A 20930-nucleotide genomic window follows, 5' to 3' on the forward strand; every position below is an offset into this window, starting at 1 on the left:
AGAGTCCAATGGCATGTGCACGAACAAATTAAATGAATTCTGGGGGGGGGGGGGGGAGAGAGAGGAGAGAGAGAGAGGAGAGAGAGAGAGAAGAGAGAGGAGAGATAGAGGAGCATAGGGTGTTTCAGGCTACAACTTGAACTTGGGTAAAAGGGAGTGTTTTGTGGCATCTTCTACAGGGGCGGGTTTGGAGTGTGTGTGTGGGGCGGGGGGTCATTTCGGGTGACAACTGTCCACTTGGGCGCAGCTTCTTAAGTTGAATTTTACGAGCCTGGTAGGTAGGGTTAAGGTAGATCTACTGAGGTGGGATAGTCTTCTCCTGTCGGTGGCAGGTCAGGTGCAGGGGGTGAGGATGAGTATTTTGCCACGGTTTTTATTTTTATTTCAGTGCCTGCCAGTTTTTTTTCCTAAATCGTGTTTTTAAGGGTGTGGATAGGTTGATTTAATCGTTTGTCTGAGCAGGTAATGTGGCTAAGATTAGGAAGACGGTACTTCAGAAGGGGGGGGGGGGGGCCTTCTGAACCTGTTGTACTAATACTGGTATACAGAATGTGAAGAAGGTGCAGGGTTGGAGTAGGGGGACAGAGGATGGAGGCAGGATCTTGTTAGGTGGTTGGGGTTGCGGGCGGTGACAACACCGCCACTCCTGTTTGCACCAGGGGGTATTCAGGGAGTCCTGTGATGATTGCCACACTGAAAATATGGAGGCAATATCGGCGGCAATATAGGCTAGGGGCAGGGTTGACGAAGAAATCATGGGTTTGAGCATCTCCCGCCTCATTACTGGAGGTGGTGTTGGCGGTAATGAGGTTGGCAATTTACGGGAGGATTTTGGAAGAAGATAAGGAAAGCTAAGTGGGAGGAGGAGCTGGGGATGGCGCTGGAGGAGGGATTGTGGTGCGAGGTGCTGCGGAGGGTGAATGCCTCAACCTCATTTACGAGACTGGCTGGGATTGATACAGCAAAAGGTGGTACACTGGGCGCACCTGGTGAGGTCGAGGATGAACCGGCTGTTTGAGGGGATAGGGGTTACTTGTGAACGGTGTGGGAGGGGACCCAGCTAACCATGTACATATGTTCTGGTCCTGCTCAAAGTTGGACAAACCATGTCGGCTGGCTTGCGTATGGACTTGGAGTCAGGTCACAAAGGGGCCATATCCGGGGTGTCGGACATGCCGGAGTTGCAGGCTGGAGTGAAGGCAGATGTTTTAGTCTTCTCCAAGCTGATCGCTCACAGGTGGGTTCTGTTGGGTTCGGGGGTCAGCTTCTTCACCCATGTGCCTCGGTGTTCCTGCATGTAAAGAAGTGAAGTTTGCCCTAAGAGGGGCAAATGAGAGGTTGCACAAGAGATGGTGTTTGTTTATTCTGCATTTCAGGGAACTAGTTACCAACAACTGCTAGGGGGAGTGGAGTGGTGGGTTTGTGCTGGGTATATTTTATTTTATGTTGTAATGCTTTGTAAATGCTAAAATGTCAAATACTTGAATAAAGATACTTCTTTTTTTAAAAATGGTACGGCGGGCAGCACGGTGGCACAGTGGGTTAGTACTGCTGCCTCACGGCGCCAAGATCCCAGGTTCGATCCCGGCTCTGGGTCACTGTCAGTGTGGAGTTTGCACATTTACCCCCGCAACCCAAAAATGTCAGGCTTGGGGGATTGGACACGCTAAATTGCCCCTTAATTGGAAAAAATGAATTGGGTACTCTAAATTTATGTTAAAAAAAGTTACGGCAACCTTCCTCATGTTTAAATAGGCATTTACCTTTAATGTAGAAAAACATCCTAAAATGCTCGAGGTCTCAGAAAAACAGGCCAAGACCTAGTGCAGGAGGGGACGACCCAAATATTTGGTCAAAATCGGGTTCTAGTGGGGGGGATGGAATCAAAATAATTTTTAAGCGACAGTCTGGTTAGCCACCTTATCTTCTTCCAAAATCCTCCCATAAATCACCAGAAGCTTTGACAAAGCATCCATACTCGAAACGTTAGCTCGCTTTTCTCTCCACAGATGCTGTCAGACCTGCTGAGATTGTCCAGTATTTTCTATTTTTGTTTCAGATTCCAGCATCTGCAGTAATTTGCTTTTATCTTGGGGGTGAGTTAGGTGTCTCTCAGAGAGAGGGGGTGCAGGTTTGGCAATTCAACTCACGCTTCAATAGGTATCTGAGGTAATAAGTAGCTTTGTCGAATACAGTCGTTCAGAGGATTATGGAAAGGCAAGCTTGCATGTTATCAGTGTACATTTTTCCAGCGGAGTGGGCAGAGAGGGGAGCGGTTTTTGGAGGGGAGAGTGGAAAGTAAGCTGAGTTTTTGATTTTTAAACTTACTTTTTCAGAGCTTTTTTTTTTCTCAGAGCAGCAGGAAACCGGAAGTCAGCCGTGGGGAGACCTGGGAAGGTTTGTATTACCCAATAAATTTGAACGGTGAGGAAACCCGAGACACTACATGTGTCTCCCACCCTCCCTCCTCCTCTAACCTAAAAAAAAAGACTCAGTGCTGTGAGCAGGTAAGCTATTTACTTTTTTTCTTTTTCTTTCTTTTTTACTGGGAGACTAGGTAGAGGTGATGGCAGCTAGGGCAGTGGAATGTTCCTCCTGCAGAATGCAGTTACGGGCAGCACGGTAGCATTGTGGTTAGCACAATTGCTTCACAGCTCCAGGGTCCCAGGTTCGATTCCCGGCTTGGGTCACTGTCTGTGCGGAGTCTGCACGTTCTCCTGGTGTTTGCGTGGGTTTCCTCCGGGTGCTCCGGTTTCCTCCCACAGTCCAAAGATGTGCGGGATAGGTGGATTGGCCATGCTAAATTGTCCAAACTTGCCCTTAGTGTTGGTTGGGGTTATTGGGTAATGGGGATAGCGTGGACGTGTGGGCTTGGGTGGGGTGCTCTTTCCAAGAGCCGGTGCAGACTCGATGGGCCGAATGGCCTCCTCAGCACTGTAAATTCTATGATTTTATGAATGTTCGAAGTAAGGGAGACCACCGGTGTCCTTGCCAACTTCACCTGCGGGAAGTGCAGCCATCTCCAGCTCCTCACAGACCGTGTTAGGGAACTGGAGCTGGATGAACTGAGGATCATTCGGGAAGCTGAGGGGGTGATAGATAGAAGCTACAGGGACATAGTTACACCTGAGAACAAAGGTAGCTGGGTAACAGTTAGAGGTGGGAAGAGGAGGAAGCAGTCAGTGCAGGGATCCCCTATGGCCGTTCCTCTCAACAATACGTATACCGCTTTGGATACTGTTTGGGGGAGGGGGTAGAGGAGAGAAAGAGAGAGAGAATTACCTAGCAGGGGTAGGCTGCAGTGACCGGGTCTCTGGCACTCGGTCCGGCTCTGGGGCTCAGAAGGGAGGGGGCCAGATTAGGAGAGCACTAGTTATCGGGGACTCAATAGTTAGAGGTACAGGCAGGCGGTTCTGTGGGCACGGGCGAGACTCTCGGATGGTTTGTTGCGTCCTGGGTGCCAGGGTCCATGACGTCTCGGATCGTGTCTTCAGGGTCTTTAAGGGGGAGGGGGAGCAGCCACATATCGTGGTGCACATTGGTACCAACGACGTAAGTAGGAAAAGGGGTGTGGATGTAATGAACGAGTTTAGGGAGTTAGGCTGGAAGTTAAAAGCCAGGACAGACACAGTTGTCATCTCTGGTTTGTTGCCGGTGCCACGTGATAGCGAGGCTAGGAATAGGGAGAGAGTGCAGTTGAACACGTGGCTGCAGGAATGGTGTAGGAGGGAGGGCTTCAGGTATTTGGATAATTGGAGCGCATTCTGGGGAAGGTGGGACCTGTACAAGCAGGACGGATTGCATCTGAACCAGAGGGGAACCAATATCTTGGGAGGGAGGTTTTTTAGTACTCTTCGGGAGGGTTGAAACTAATTTGGCAGGGGAATGGGAAGTGGATTTGCAGTCCAGCAACTAAGGTAGCCAACGTTCAGGACATCAAAACGTGTAGTGAGGCAGTGGGGAAGGTAACACTGACAAAGGAGAGTACTTGCAGGCACAGAGATGGGTTGAAGTGTGTATACTTCAACGCAAGAAGCATCAGGAATAAGGTGGGTGAACTTAAGGCATGGATCGGTACTTGGGACTACGATGTTGTGGCCATCACCGAAACTTGGATAGAAGAGGGGCAGAATTGGTTGTTGGAGGTTCCTGGTTATAGATGTTTCAATAAGATTAGGGAGGGTGGTAAAAGAGGTGGGGGGGTAGCATTGTTAATTAGAGATAGTATAACAGCTGCAGAAAGGCAGTTCGAGGAGGATCTGCCTACTGAGGTACTATGGGTTGAAGTCAGAAATATGAAAGGAGCAGTCACCTTGTTGGGAGTTTTCTATAGGCCCCCCAATAGCAGCAGAGATGTGGAGGAACAGATTGGGAAACAGATTTTGGAAAGGTGCAGAAGTCACAGAGTAGTAGTCATGGGTGACTTCAACTTCCCAAATATTGAGTGGAAACTCTTTAGATCAAATAGTTTGGACGGGGTGGTGTTTGTGGATGGGGTGGTGTTTGTGCAGTGGGTCCAGGAAGCTTTTCTAACACAGTATGTGGATTGTCCGACCAGAGGGGAGGCCATATTGGATTTGGTACTGAACCAGGACAAGTGATAGGTTTGTTAGTGTGGGGAGCATTTTGGAGATAGTGACCACAATTCTGTGGCTTTCACTTTAGTAATGGAGAAGGATAGGTGCGTGCAACAGGGCAGGGTTTACAATTGGGGGAAGGGTAAATAAGATGCTGTCAGACAAGAACTGAAGTGCATAAGTTGGGAACATAGGCTGTCAGGGAAGGACACAATTGAAATGTGGAGCTTGTTCACGGAACAGATACTACATGTCCTTGATATGTATGTCCCTGTCAGGCAGGGAAGAGCTGGTCGAGTGAGGGAACCATGGGTTGACAAGAGAGGTTGAATGACTTGTTAAGAGGAAGAAGGAGACTTACGTAAGACTGAGGAAACAAGGTTCAGACAGGACGCTGGAGGGATACAAGATAGCCAGGTGGGAACTGAAGAAAGGGATTAGGTGAGCTAAGAGAGGGCATGAAAAATCTTTGGCGGGTAGGATCAACGAAAACCCCAAGGCCTTTTACACGTGAGAAATATGAGAATGACTAGAGCGAGGGTAGGTCCGATCTAGGACAGTGGCGGGAGATTGTGTATTGAGTCTGAAGAGATAGGAGAGGTCTTGAACGAGTACTTTTCTTCAGTATTTACGAATGAGAGGGGCCATATTGTTGGAGAGGACAGTGTCAAACAGACTGGCAAGGTCGAGGAGATACTTGTTAGGAAGGAAGATGTGTTGGGCATTTTGAAAAACTTGAGGATAGACAAGTCCCCCGGGCCTAACGGGATACATACAAGGATTCTATGGGAAGCAAGAGATGAAATTGCAGAGCCGTTGGCAATGATCTTTTCGTCCTCACTGGCAACAGGGGTGGTACCATGGGATTGGAGAGTGGCGAATGTCGTGCCCCTGTTCAAAAAAGGGAATAGGGATAACCCTGGGAATTACAGGCCAGTTAGTCTTACTTCGGTGGTAGGCAAAGTAATGGAAAGGATACTGAGGGATAGGATTTCTGAGCATCTGGAAAGACACTGCTCGATTTGGGATAGTCAGCACGGATTTGTGAGGGGTAGGTCTTGCCTCACAAGTCTTATTGAATTCTTTGAAGTGGTGACTAAGCACATGGATGAAGGTAAAGCAGTGGATGTAGTATACATGGATTTTAGTAAGGCATTTGATAAGGTTCCCCATGGTAGGCTTATGCAGAAAGTAAGGAGGCATGGGATAGTGGGAAATTTGGCACGTTGGATAACGAACTGGCTAACCGATAGAAGTCAGAGAGTGGTGGTGGATGGTAAATATTCAGCCTGGAGCCCAGTTACCAGTGGTGTACCGCAGGGATCATTTTTGCTTCTTCTGCTGTTTGTGATTTTCATTAATGACTTGGATGAGGGAGTTGAAGGGTGGGTCAGTAAATTTGCAGACGATACGAAGATTGGTGGAGTTGTGGATAGTGAGGAGGGCTGCTGTTGGCTGCAAAGAGACATAGATAGGATGCAGAGCTGGGCTGAGAAGTGGCAGATGGAGTTTGCGGTTGAAAAGTGTGAGGTTGTCCATTTTGGAAGGACAAATATGAATGCGGAATACAGGGTTAACGGTAGGGTTCTTGGCAATGTGGAGGAGCAGAAAGATCTTGGGGTCTATGTTCATACATCTTTGAAAGTAGCCACTCAAGTGGATAGAGCTGTGAAGAAGGCCTATGGTGTGCTAGAGTTCATTAACAGAGGGATTGAATTTAAGAGCCGTGAGGTGATGATGCAGCTGTACAAAACCTTGGTACGGCCACATTTGGAGTACTGTGTGCAGTTCGGGTTGCCTCATTTTAGGAAGGATGTCGAAGCTTTGCAAAGGTGCAAAGGATGTTGCCTGGAATGGAGAGTAGGTCTTACGAGTCAAGGTTGAGGGTGGTGGGCCGTTTCTCATTAGAACGGAGAAGGATGAGGGGAGACTTGATAGAGGTTTAAAAGATGATCAGGGGAATAGATAGAATAGACAGTCAGAGGCTTTTCCCCCGGGTAGAACAAACCATTACAAGGGGACATTAATTTAAGGTGAATGGTGGAAGTTTAGGGGGGTGTCAGAGGTAAGTTCTTTACCCAGAGAGTAGTGGGGGCATGGAATGCACTGCCTGTGGAAGTAGTGGAGTCGGAAACATTAGGGACCTTCAAGCGGCTATTGGATAGGTACATGGATTACGGTAGAATGATGGGGCGTAGATTAATTTGTTCTTAATTTAGGACAAAAGTTCGGTACAACATCGTGGGCTGAAGGGCCTGTTCTGTGCTGTATTTTCTATGTTCTATTTGGATGATGTCAGCAAGCAGCAGATAAGAATGAGGAGGGGACCAAGAACACTGCTTAAGCAGAGGAATCATTATAGGCATGGCAGAGATCAGACAAGACATATGGTCATAAAATGAGATTAAGGAGGTGGTAATCTTTTGTCCAGTATTTTCTTTACGGCAAGTGTGGCAAAGTGTTGGTATCAGTCATCTCTTTTAAGGGAGGCTGGATGCCTACAATAGGTTTCATAAAAAGTAAGTAAAATATTTTAAGCACCTTTCCCAACAATTTTGATTTACTTATTTTGGAACTGGCAAAGGAGGAATATTTGGAATGTCCAATTTCTCTCTTTTGCTCTTCCTGAATTAACAAGCATCTCATTGGCCGCTCCCCCCTCTCCCTCCCTCACCAAAATTCTTGGTCATCTTTGGTATTGTACTTGTGTTATCCAGGTTAATATCTCATTCCCCTTTTTGTAAAAAAAAAAGCCGGATGCTTAATTTCCACATCCCCCAACCTTCCTCATGGTAGCACAGTGGTTAGCACTGTTGTTTCACAACGCCAGGGGCCCGGGTTCGATTCCCGCCTTGGGTCACTGTCTGTGCGGAGTCTACACTGCACGTTCTCCCTGTGCCTGTGTGGGTTTCCTCCGGGTGCTCCAGTTTCCTCCCACAAGTTCCGAAAGACGTGCTTGCTAGATGAATTGGACATTCTGAATTCTCCCTCCGTGTACCCAAACAGGTGCCGAACTGTGGAGACTAGGGGCTTTTCACAGTATCTTCATTGCAGTGTTAATGTAAGCCTACTTGTGACAGTAATAAAGATCATCTTTTAAAGGCCACCTTTGCCATACTCAACAAATCCTACCAAACACTGCGCAATGGAGCCTGGAACATGTACCACCTTATTTTGCCACCCAAAAATACCAATCTCGAAGAGTGCTGCAGCTTTAAAATCCTGAATGTCATCACTGTGTGGTGGACTCGGGTGATGCTGTGCACCAGAAGTTGAAATAACTTAATGTAGCGCCTTTCATGACAATGGGTATCCTAAAACCTCAAGAGTGTAGTCACTGCTGTAACGTAGGGAAATATGGCAGTCAATTAGGAAGTACAATAAGTATGCTATGCCCTCAACAGTATGGAGATGCAGCAGAGCTTGGCGTTACGTTGTGTATTTGCCAAACATTTGAGTACAGACTGAACAAGAAAAATAACATTTCTTCCAAACCCATAATTTGTTTGGGAGTGATGTTGATGACAGGTCACGGTGACCCACAGTGAAATCAGCAACAAATGCAATTTCAAATGAGACCCACTGTAGCAAGAAGAATCGTGTCTTAAATCAGCAGCCTCATGAAAACTGCAGAGGCATTGGGGGCACGTCCTTTAACTGGGTTTCTGTTACTTTACAAGTTTTAAACCAACATTGTAACACCAGCCCGTCAGAACTTTCCAAACATTTACATTTTGTCCTCACGGAAGGAGGAGGAACATGCTGATATCAATCGCACAATTAATAAGAAAATAAAAGTATTAAAGGAACTGAAACGTATTCTAATAAAAGAAAACAAAGGAGGAATCAATTAACTTGCTAAGCGAATCTCAGACAATTATGCCCAGGTATACAGATCAGTGCAGGGAATATAGCTGCCATTTTGGCGCACTGCCTTTGTAACATTTGTCCATTCAATGGATATATTTTGATTTAATTTAATTCTTCATTATTGTACAATCATTACAGCTATGTTCAAAACCTTTACACTCCTAATTGCAGAATACTTTAAATACACACAATGCACCCACAATTCTGCTATGTAAATTCGGAAATTATATTACAGAGTATTTTCACAATGCAAGACTACCAACAATTTCACACTACCAGTAAATTTAAGCATGCAAAATATACTGTACACTGGAAGTCTCCCATTTTGAGGCTTACCCAAGTAGCTTTCAAACTATTGTACGAAGGACCTGTTCAGGTCGGGAAGGAGCTTAAGCTCCAGATCTGCTACTATCTCCTCCTCAATTCTAATCTGTAACCAGAGGTACTCCAGCGGTCAGACTCCCGTTTCCCCCATGCCTCAGAGAGATAACAGAAAAAATAATATGTTTATGTGGCACCTTTCATGAACCCAGGGCATCCCAGAACACTTGCAGTCAATTAAATACTTTTTTCCTTTAAAAAAAATAAATTTAGAGTACCCAATTCTTTTTTTTCCCCAATTAAGGGGCAATTTAGCGTGGCCAATCCACCTACCTTGCTCATCGGGGGGTAAGACCCACGCAGACACGGGGAGAATGTGCAAACTCCACAGTAACCTGGGGCGAGGATCGAATCCGGGTCCTCTGCACCGTGAGGCAGCAGTGCTAACCACTGCGCCAGCGAGATGCCCTCCAATTAAATACTTTTGAAGTGCAGTCACTGTTCCTATGACATGGGAAAACATGATGTGGAGATGCTGGCGTTGGACTGGGATGAGCACAGTAAGAAGTCTTACAACACCAGGTTAAAGTCCAACAGGTTTGTTTCAAACACTAGCTTTCGGAGCACTGCTCCTTCCTCAGGTGAGGAAGGAGCAGTGCTCTGAAAGCTAGTGTTTGAAACAAACCTGTTGGATTAACCTGGTGTTGTAAGACTTCTTAATGGCAAAACATGGCAGCTAATTTACACACCAAGCTTCCATAAACATCAATGTCAGAATGACCAGATAATCTGTTTTTTGTGATGTTGATTGAGGGATAAATATTGGCCAGGACACGGAGGAGAAACAATGCCATGGGATCTCTCATTTTCAGAGAGGACAGACAAGGCTCAATTTTATGTCTCAGCCGGGTTGCGGCGATGCGGAGCTAAGCCGCGCGATTCGGCAGCTCCCGCGAAAACGGACTTTTGGGCCCGATAACGGAGCCCCAACGGCACTTGAAAAAAACAAACAACCCGTGAGGAAGGAAGGAGAAAGTCCCCTACAGACCTGCATGGATCGGACCCGCAGCGAAACGGCAAAAAAAGCGGCCCTGGAGCAGCGGGAGAAGAAAGAAGAAAAAGAAGGAAAAAACAAAATGGCGGCACCCACGGACAGAGAGGAGATGAAAGAGTTCATCAAGTGCTGCTTCGGGGAGCTGCGTAAGGAGATGGTGGCGCCTATACTGGCAATGGTTGAAAGACTTGGAGCAACCTAGAAAGCCCAAGAGGTGAATATCCAGGAGATCCAGGGAAAAGTGAGTGAGAACGACGACGAGCTCGTGGGCCTGGCGGAGAGAGTGGAACGGCACGAGGCGCTGCACAAGACGTGGGCAGGAAGACTCGAAGACCTGGAGAACAGATCAAGGAGAAACAACTTGAGGATCCTGGGTCTCCCAGGAGGAGTGGAGGGGGCCGATGCCGCGGCATATGCGGGCACAATGATTGAGACGCTGATGGGTGTGGAGGCCCCCCCGAGATTGCTGGAGCTGGATGGGGTGCACTGAGTGCTGGCGAGGAAGCCCAAGGCAAAAGAGCCGCCAAGGGCGATGGTAGTGAGATTTCACCAGTTTGCGGACAGAGAGAGGGTCCTGAAATGGGCCAAGAAGGAACGGAGCAGCAAGTGGGACAATGCGGAGATCAGAATATACCCGGACTGGAGCGCAGAGGTCGCTAAGCGGAGAGCGGGTTTCAACCGGGCCAAAGCGGTGCTCCATCGGAAAGGAGTGAAATTTGGAATGTTGCAGCCAGCGCGACTGTGGGTTACACATAATGGCCAACACCACTACTTCGAAACGCCCGAAGAGGCGTGGACCTTTACACTAGCTGAAAAATTGGACTCTTATTGAGGGTTTGTGTGGGAGGGGGGTGTTTGAGGGTTGAAGTATGATGGTTGTTGTACATAGGGGGTCAACCACGCGCAGGAAATGCTATATGGGCTGGGGGAGAGGGGCAAGGCCACGACAGGAGCTGCGCCATGGGGGGCGGGACAGGCTTTGGAAAGCGCAGGGTTGTCTTTCCCGCGCGCGGCAAAAAAGGCGGGAAGGGGAACAAAGGAATGTACATTGATTGGGAGATTCCCACACGGGGGGGTTAAAGGGATGGCGGGGGAAGCCGGGGTCAGCAGGTGTCAGCTGACTTTTGGGAGGGATATGGGGGAGCAAAAAGGCTAGACGGGGATTTAGCTGGGGGGGGGGGGGGGGGGGGGGGGGGGGGGGGGGGAGGGTTGCTGCTGCACTGGCCGAAAGAGAACGGGACACAGAAGAGGTGGCTGGGACGGGGGTCCCCCGGCTGGGGGACTGGAGAGTGAGGGAGACGCGGACAAGGGACTGGCCCAGAAAAGGAGATGGCTAGTCGGCAGGGGGTGAGAGTCCCTCCAATCCGGCTGATAACGTGGAACGTGAGGGGCCTGAATGGGCCGGTGAAGCGGGCTCGAGTGTTCGCGCACTTGAAGGGACTGAAGGCAGACGTGGCAATGCTCCAAGAGACACACCTGGCGGACCAGGTCAGGTTAAGAAAGGGATGGGTAGGACAGGTATTTCACTCGGGATTGGACGCAAAAAATAGAGGGGTGGCAATTCTGGTGGGAAAGCATGTGTCATTTGAGGCCAAGTGGTATGGGAGGCGTTGAAGGCGGTGATCAGGGGAGATCTGATCTCCATCAGGGCTCATAGGGAGAAGATAGAGGGAATGGAAAGGGAGAGGTTAGTGGGGGAGATCTTGCGAGTGGACAGGAGATACGCAGAGGCCCCGGAGGAAAGATTACTTGGGGAAAGGCGACGGCTCCAGACGGAGTTTGACCTGCTGACCACGGGCAAGGCGGAGGCACAGTGGAGGAAGGCGCAAGGGGCGACTTACGAGTACGGGGAAAAGGCTAGTCGGATGCTGGCGCACCAGCTCCGTAAGAGGGCGGCGGCGAGGGAAATAGGGGGAATCAAAGATTGAAGGGGAGCCACGGTTCGAAGTGCAACGAAAATAAATAAGGTATTTAAGGACTTCTATGAAGAGCTGTACAGATCCCAGCCCCCGGGGGGGGGGGGAAGGGGGGGATGAGGCGATTCCTGGACCAGCGGGGGTTCCCGAGGGTGAAGGAGGCGGTTGGTTTGGGGGCACCAATTGGGTTGGAGGAATTGAGTAAGGGTTTGGGGAGCATGCAGGCAGGGCAGGCCCCGGGGCCGGACGGGTTCCCGGTGGAAAATATGTGGACCTGCTGGCCCCGCTACTAGTGAGGACCTTCAACGAGGCAAGAGAGGAGGGAACCCTGCCCCAGACAATGTCGGCGGCGACAATCTCCTTGATTCTAAAGCGAGACAAGGATCCACTGCAATGTGGATCGTACAGGCCGATTTCGCTCCTCAATGTGGATGCTAAGCTATTGGCGAAGGTACTGGCCACTAGGATTGAGGACTGTGTCCCGGGGGTGATTCACGAGGACCAAACGGGATTCGTAAAGGGCAGGCAGTTAAATACCAATGTGCGGCGGCTCTTAAACGTAATAACGATGACGTCGGAGGAGGGAGAGGCGGAGATAGTGGAAGCTATGGACGCTGAAAAAGCCTTTGACCGAGTAGAGTGGGAGTACCTCTGGGAGGTACTGCGCAGGTTTGGGTTCGGGGGAGGGTTTATTAGATGGGTTAAGCTCCTTTACAGTGCCCCGGTGGCGAGTGTAGTGACGAACCGGCGGAGGTCGGAGTACTTTCGGCTGTACCGATGGACGAGACAGGGGTGCCCCCTGTCCCCCCTGTTGTTTGCATTGGCGATCGAACCCTTGACCATATCACTTAGGGAGTCTCAGAAATGGGGGGGGGGATAGTCCGGGGGGGAGAGGAGCATCGGGTATCGCTATATGCGGATGACCTGCTGCTATACGTGGCGGACCCAATGGAGGGGATGGTGGAGGTCATGCAGACTCTGAAGGAGTTTGGAGAGTTCTCGGGCTACAAGCTTAATGTAGAGAAGAGTGAGCTTTTTGTATTACAGGCAGGGGACCAAGAAAGAGGGATAGGGGACCTACCGCTGAGGAGGGCGGAGGGTTTTCGGTATCTGGGGATCCAGATAGCCAGAAGTTGCGGGGCCCTACATAAACTGAATTTGACGAGGGTGGTGGAGCAAATGGAGGAGGATTTTAAAAGATGTGACATGCTCCCCCTCGTTGGCGGGTAGGGTGCAGTCGGTCAAAATGGTGGTCCTTCCGAGGTTTTTGTTCGTGTTTCAGTGCCTCCCCAATCGTGATCACCAAGGGCTTTTTCAAGAGAGTAGGTAGGAGTATTATGGGGTATGTGTGGGCAAATAAGAGCCCGAGGGTTAGGACAGGGTTCTTGGAACGCAACAGGGACCGAGGAGGGTTGGCTTTGCCAAACCTAGAGAGTTACTACTGGGCAGCAAACGTGGCGATGATCCGCAAGTGGGTCATGGAGGGAGAGGGGGCGGCATGGAAGAGGATGGAGATGGCGTCCTGTAAAGGAACGAGCCTGGGGGCGTTGGTAACGGCACCGCTGCCGCTCTCGCCGACAAAATACACCACAAGCCCGGTGGTGGCGGCAACACTAAGGATCTGGGGCCAGTGGAGAAGACACAGGGGTGCAATGGGAGCATCGGTGTGGTCCCCGATCAGGGCCGGGGAAGATGGACGGGGGGGTTCCAAGGCTGGCATCGGGCGGGGAGAAGAAGAATGCGGGACCTGTTCATTGACGGGACATTTGCGAACCGAGGGGCACTGGAGGAGAAATTTGAGTTACCCCCGGGAAATGCATTTAGATATATGCAGCTGAGGGCTTTTGTGAGGCGACAGGTGAGGGAATTTCCGTTGCTCCCGGCACAAGAAGTTCAAGATAGGGTGATCTCGGGGGCATGGGTCGGGGAGGGCAAGGTGTCGTAAATATACCAAGAGATGAAAGAGGGGGAAGCGCTAGTAGAAGAATTGAAAGGTAAATGGGAGGAGGAGCTGGGGGAGGAGATTGAGGAAGGGCTATGGGCGGATGCCCTGGGTAGGGTTAATACCTCCTCCTCGTGTGCCAGGCTCAGTCTGATACAATTTAAGGTGGTTCACAGAGCGCATTTGACGAGGGCGAGGCTGAGTAGGTTCTTTGGGGTAGAGGATAGATGTGAAAGATGTTCTGGGAGCCCGGCGAGCCATGTTCATATGTTTTGGTCATGCCCGGCATTGGAGGGGTTCTGGAGAGGAGTGGCGGGAGCAATATCTCAGGTGGTGAAAGTCCGGGTCAAGCCAAGCTGGGGACTAGCAATATTTGGAGTAGTGGATGAACCGGGAGTGCAGGAGGCGAAAGAGGCCAGAATTCTGGCCTATGCGTCCCTAGTAGCCCGGCGAAGGGTCTTGCTATTGTGGAAGGAGGCAAAGCACCCTAGCCTGGAGGCCTGGATTAATGACATGGCGGGGTTCATAAAATTAGAGAGAATTAAGTTTGCTTTGAGAGGGTCTGCACAGGGGTTTTACAGGCGGTGGCAACCGATCCTAGAATATCTCACGGAGCGTTAGAAGGTCGATCAGTAGCAGCAGCAACCCTGGGGGGGGGGGACAAGAGATTGTTTGAGAGGATGGACGAGTGGGAGATAGCATGGAGGGTGGGGGGAAACGGTACGTGCGGCCAAGAGCCAGTGTATAAAGCTATGTAAATATACCATCTTGCCATGTATATATCTTGCTCAGGGAGATTTTGCGTTCTTTTGTTACCGCGGGGGGGGGGGGGTTACTGTTTGTAAGGGGAAAAATTTTGTTGTTAAAATACCTTAATAAAAAAATATTAAAAAAAAAAAATGTTATGTCTCATCCCAAAGATAGCACCTGCGGCAATGTCAGCCCAGAATTTTATGCCCAAATCCTGAAGTGGAAAATAAAGGTAAGGGGAAATGGGATAAAATATCAATACCTGACAGTGCCAGTGAGAGACAAGAAGATTTGAATCTTGGTGAAATGTAACTCACCGGTACTTGATTAATCTCACGTGCAACTTTTTAAAAAAAGTTAACGTTTCTCAAAACCGGCAACCGTTGGATGGAGTCTGTGAAGTAATCTGTGTCATACTGGTTTTCAAGTTGGGCAGATAGAGCCAGGTTGGTTGAGGTCAAAGGTTGCTCAGACCACTTAATGTGGAAAAAGACAGGCATTGATTAGTCAGCATACCACCGTGCCAATGCTGCACCCAGCCAAGGAAGCCGTTAAGTTATTTTATTCACCAATAATAATTAAAATTCATGTATGGCATTTAAAAAACGGTCTGAACTTTGGACAACACCGGTTCTCCACCTGTACCTGTACACTGCACCTGTACTTCAAAACAAGAACCGTAACAGGCTAAACTAACTGACAGGTTATGACTGCTTGCTGCTTTAAACAACTATAGTATACCAGTTCCTGCCATAAAAGCAGTCAATAGTATCATTATTCCAAGAGAAATCATAACAAATCAATAACTCAAGTTATAACTGTCATGTCAGAGTACCTTTAAGAAATGGGTGTTTATAAATGAGTGTGTACATAAATATCTGTAGTGAGAGTACCTTTAGGAAATGGGTGTTTATTACTGCAGTGATGTCAGAGTGGGTGGAGCTGGGCTGTCTGTCAGCTTTTTACTTTCACTTTAGGCTTTTTGCTGCAGGGTGGGTTTTGTTTCATTTTAGTTTTGGAGAAGCTGCAATCACAGCAGGATGTGTGTGAATCTCTGCATGTTTATGAGTGTCCATTTGCTGATTTCAACGTGGTAACTGTTCTCAGTAGTGAAGTTAAGCCTGATGTCTCTGTAAAAAGGTGTTTTTAAGTCTTATGGACGTTAAAAGGAAAGCTTAAAGGATTACTTAGTGTTGTAGTCTTTAGGGGTTGTATTTGAATTAATGGTTGCTAAGATGTTCACTGTATGTTTTAAAAAGGTTAACTTGAGTTCATAGAATAAACATTGTTTTGCTTCAAAAAATACTTTTCGATCTCTGCTGTACCACACCTGTAAAGTGGGCCTTGTGCTCCCCATACCACAATCTATTAAAGGTTGTGGGTCAGGTGAACGCCATGATACACTTTGGGGTTCTCTAAACCCTGGCCCATAACATAACTAATTAAACACAACTGCAGGTAGCACTCTCTCTCCTCAATTTAAAATGGTAAAAACATGGTTATGCTTAAAGAGTAGCATTTTTAAAAAAGCAGTGGAGGCTTAGAGCAGTCAGATTATCTTTGTTCTGCTTACTGTGGGTGTCTGTGTGTTAACACCTGTACAGAGCTCCCATATCATAATATTAAAAATTGATTGTGACCTTTGATAATGAATCTTAAAATTTCTATTTGTGCAATTCACTTACACTTGCTAGAAGATGCTTCCAGCCACACACACTCCTACAACCTGTATTTCTACTGGAGTGCTGTTTAACACCGAAAAAGAGAACTTTACAAATAACGTACTTGTTTCAAAAAACAGGATTACAGATTACATACAGAATTTTTACTGCAAAGAGGAATCTGGCTCAAGTGCAAGTATGAGGTTAACTTCCTGAAAAAGTCTCCTGGACCAAAGCAACTTTCCCAGTGGACCAGGAGGGCATGCATAGTCAGTATCTATTAAGGGGGTGATCACTGGAGGGCCACCCCACCTCCCAGCTGAACTTGTGTGTGCTATTCTCTTGCAAGGTGAGAAAGCACAGAGTAACTTCCGGTTGCGGCGATGCGGAGCTAAGCCGCACATCTCGGCAGCTCCCGCTATCACGGACTTTTGGGTTCTCCAGAGGAGCCCCAACGGAAATTTTTTGATCGAATCCCGTGTGGGAAGGTGAAGGAAGGTCCCCCTTACATTGTATGGCAGGGATTAGCGGTGGAGCGTCGGAGAAAAAGGCTTTGGAGCAGCGGCAAAAACGAGTGTGAAAAAAACAAGATGGCGGAGGGCGGAGATCGAGCAGCTTGGGGGCCGGACCAGCAGGAATTCCTCAGGCGCTGTGTGGAGGAGCTCAAAAAGGAGGTGCTGGCGCCAATGCTGCTAGCGATAGAGGGGCTGAAGGAGACTCAGAAGGCCCAGGCGGTGGAGCTCCGTGAGGTGAGAGATAAAACTAATGAAAACGAGGAAGAGATCCTGGGCCTGGCGGTAAAGATGGAGGCGCACGAGGCGGCGCACAGGAGGTGGGCCGAGAGACTCGAGGTGCTGGAGAACAGGTTGAGGAGGAAGAATCTCCGGATTCTGGGTCTCCCCGAAGGAGTGGAGGGAGCTGATTCCGGGGCGTAAGTGAGCACGATACTCCATTCACTGATGGGTGCCGGGGCTTCTCCGGGCACCCTGGAGCTGGAAGGAGCTCACTGGGTCCTGGCGAGGAGACCCAAGGCTGATGAGCCGCCAAGGGCGATAGTGGCGAGGTTCCATCGCTTCGCGGACAAAGAAAGTGTCCTGAGATGGGCCAAGAAGGTGCGGAGCAGTAGATGGGAGAATGCAGTGATCCGAGTCTACCAGGACTGGAGTGCGGAGGTGGCAAAGAGGAGAGCTGGCTTCAACCGGGCCAAGGCGATGCTGCATAAAAAAAAGAGTCAGGTTCGGAATGCTGCAGCCTGCGTGAGTGTGGGTCACTTATCAGGACCGACACCACTATTTCGAAACGCCAGAAGAGGCTTGGACCTTTATCCAAATGGAAAAACTGGACTCGAACTGAGGGGCTGTGGTTGTGGGGGGGGATGTTGACTGTATACGGGGTTGTAAATATGGGTAAAGAATGTTTCATGGGTGGGGTGATGGAGGGGGATGTGGGAAGAGTTCTTGTTTTAAAAAAAAAAATTCTTTGTTTTCTGTTGAAGAGATGGTGGGAAGTGTGGGCGTCGGTGCTGGAGGGAGGCGAGACTCGGGGATGGGGGAACTGGGATAAGACCGCAGCAGGAGCTGCGCCACAAGGGGCGGGGCTGGCTCAGGAAAGCGCGGGCTTTTTTCCGCGCTAGGGAGGGGGGGGATGGAGGAAAGTAAGGAGGAGGAGAGGCTCCCACACGGGGAGATCAACGGGAAGGCGGGGAAGCCGGTGTCAGCAGAAGTCAGCTGACTCACGGAAGTAGTATGGGGGGGGGGGAGCAAAAGAGCTAGATGCGGATCTAGCGGGGGGGGGCGGGGGGGGAGACAATAGGGTTGCTGCTGCACTGGCCAAGGGGGAACTGAAAATGGAAGAGGTGGTCGGGGCGGGGGTTCCCCGTCGGGGAGACTGGAGGGTGCGGGCACTGGACTGGCCTAAGATAGGAGATGGCTAGTCGGGGGGGGTGGGGGGGTTGGGGTAGCCCCCCAATCTGGCTGATCACGTGGAATGTGAGAGGCCTAAATGGGCCAATTAAGAGGGCCCGAGTGTTCGCGCACTTAAAGGGACTGAAGGCAGACGTGGTCATGCTTCAGGAGACACATCTGAAGGTGGCAGATCAGGTCAGGTTAAGGAAGGGATGGGTAGGACAGGTGTTCCATTCGGGGCTGGATGCGAAGAATAGAGGGGTGGCAATTCTGTTGGGGAAGCGGGTGTCGTTTGAGGCCAAGAACATAGTAGTGGATAATGGAGGCCGATACGTGATGGTGAGCGGTAGATTGCAGGGGACGGAGGTCCACGGAGGTGGACGGAGGGGACAGGGCAGCACGGTAGCACAAGTGACTAGCACTGTGGCTTCACAGCGCCAGGGTCCCAGGTTCGATTCCCCGCTGGTTCACTGTCTGTGCGGAGTTTGCACGTTCTCCCCGTGTCCGCGTGGGTTTCCTCCGGGTGCTCCGGTTTCCTCCCTCAGTCCAAAGACGTGCAGGTTAGGTGGATTGGCCATGATAAATTACCTGTAGTGTCCATAAGGGTTGGGAGGGGTTATTGGGTTGCGGGGATAAGGTGGAAGTGAGGGATTAATGTGGGTCGGTGCAGACTCGATGGGCCGAATGGCCTCCTTCTGCACTGTATGTTCTATGTAATCTATGTAATCTATGTATTGGTAAATGTATACGCCCCGAACTGGGACGATGCATGAAACGGATGTTGGGGTGTATTCCAGACTAGGAGGTAGGGAGCTTGATAATGGGTGGGAATTTCAACACGGTGTTGGACCCAGCATTAGATCGTTCCAGATCTAGGACGGGGAAGAGGCCGGCGGTGGCCAAAGTGCTCAGGGGGTTTATGGATCAGATGGGGGGAGTGGATCCGTGTAGATTTGCCAGGCCTTTGGCCAGAGAATTTTCTTTTTTTTCCCCATGTACATAAGGCCTACTCACGAATAGATTTTTTTGTTTTGGGCAGGGCATTGATCCCGAAAGTGGAGGGAACGGAGTATTCGGCCATAGCCATTTCAGACCACGCCCCGCATTGGGTGGAGCTAGAGCTGGGGGAGGAGAGGGACCAACGCCTGTTGTGGCGGTTGGACGTGGGACTGCTGGCAGACGAGGTGTGTGGGAGAGTGCGGGGGTGCATCGAAAGGTACCTAGAGGCCAACGACAACGAGGAGGTGCAGGTAGGAGTAGTATGGGAGGCGCTGAAGGCGGTGGTCAGGGGAGAGTTAATCTCCATCAGGGCTCATAGGATGAAGAGAGAGGGCAGGGAAAGGGAGAGGTTCGTGGGGGAGATTTTAAGGGTGGACAGGAGATATGCAGAGGCTCCGGATGAGGGACTACTCAGGGAGAGACGAAGTCTCCAGATGGAGTTCGACCTGTTGACCACAGGGAAGGCAGAGGCACAGTGGAGGAAGGCACAGGGGGCGATATATGAATATGGGGAAAAGGCGACTCGGATGCTGGCACATCAGCTCTGTAAGAGGATGGCAGCGAGGGAAATAGGTGGAGTCAAGGATGGCAGGGGAACTACGGTGCGGAGTGCGGTGAAAGTGAATGAGGCATTTACGGCCTTTTACGAGGAGCTGTATAGGTCCCAGCCCCCAGGGGGAAATGAGGGGATGCGACGATTCTTGGACCAACTGGGGTTCCCGAGGGTGGAGGAGCAGGAGGTAGCTGGTTTGGGGGCGCCCATTGGGGTGGAGGAGCTGGTTAAAGGACTGGGGAGCATGCAAGCGGGGAAGGCCCCGGGGCCGGATGGGTTCCCGGTGGAGTTTTGTAGGAAGTATGTAGACCTGTTAGCCCCGTTGCTGGTAAGGACCTTCAATGAAGCAAGGGAGGGGGGGACTTTGCCCCCGACAATGTCGGAGGCGACGATCTCTTTGATCTTGAAGCGGGATAAAGACCCACTGCAATGCGGGTCATATAGACCAATCTCACTCCTCAACGTAGATGCTAAGTTGCTGGCAAAAATGTTGGCTACGAGGATTGAGGACTGTGTCCCGGGGTGATTCACGAGGACCAGACGGGATTCGTAAAGGGTAGGCAGCTAAACACCAATGTGCGAAGGCTCCTAAATGTGATAATGATGGCATCGGTGGAGGGAGAGGCAGAGATTGTGGCAGCTATGGACGCGGAGAAGGCCTTTGACCGAGTAGAGTGGGAGTATCTCTGGGAAGTGTTGAGGAGGTTTGGGTTCGTGGGAGGGTTTATTAGTTGGGTTAAGCTCCTGTACAGAGCCCCGGTGGCGAGTGTGGTCACGAACCGGCGGAGGTCGGAGTATTTCCGGCTGTACCGAGGGTCGAGGCCGGGTGCCCCCTGTCCCCTCTGCTGTTTGCATTAGCAATTGAACCTTTGGCCATGGCGTTAAGGGAGTCGGGGAAATGGAAGGGGGTGGTCCGAGGGGGAGAGGAACATCGAGTGTCGCTGTACGCGGACGACTTGTTGCTGTATGTGGCGGATCCAGTGGAGGGGATGGTTGAGGTCATGCAGATCCTAAGGGAGTTTGGAGACTTTTCGGGCTATAAGCTCAATGTGGGAAAGAGTGAGCTCTTTGTGGTGCAGCCGGGGGATCAGGGAAGAGGGATAGACGACCTACCGTTGAGGAGGGCGGAAAGGAGCTTTCGATACTTGGGGATTCAGGTAGCTAGGAGCTGGGGGGCACTGCACAAACCTAATTTGACGCGGCTGGTGGAACAGATGGAGGAGGACTTTAAAAGGTGGGACATGTTGCCACTCTCGCTGGTGGGCAGGGTACAGTCGATTAAAATGGTGGTTCGCCCGAGGTTTCTTTTTGTATTCCAATGCCTCCCAATAGTGATTACCAAGGCTTTTTTTAAGAGGGTAAGCAGGAGTATCATGGGATTTG

At 50.1% G+C, this 20930-nt stretch overlaps 1 protein-coding gene across 14 annotated transcripts in view; it reads right to left on the reverse strand.

Annotated features, from left to right (window-relative positions):
* The window catches only part of nr2c1 (nuclear receptor subfamily 2, group C, member 1), a 172465-nt gene that overhangs the window by 105454 nt on the left and 46081 nt on the right, over positions 1–20930 (reverse strand). Inside the window, exon 1 of one of the 14 annotated variants that reach the window (XM_072471899.1) lies at positions 8784–8807. The exons of 12 other annotated variants lie outside the window; for them this stretch is intronic. The gene's annotated coding sequence lies outside the window, so the exon portion shown is untranslated. Of the gene's footprint in view, positions 1–8783; positions 8808–20930 lie in introns of those variants that run through there. One more of the 14 variants, XM_072471897.1, reaches the window with a different exon arrangement.

The sequence above is a fragment of the Scyliorhinus torazame genome, chromosome 13 (assembly GCF_047496885.1).
Source record: "Scyliorhinus torazame isolate Kashiwa2021f chromosome 13, sScyTor2.1, whole genome shotgun sequence".
In the NCBI taxonomy this organism is placed as follows: Eukaryota; Metazoa; Chordata; class Chondrichthyes; order Carcharhiniformes; family Scyliorhinidae; genus Scyliorhinus; species Scyliorhinus torazame.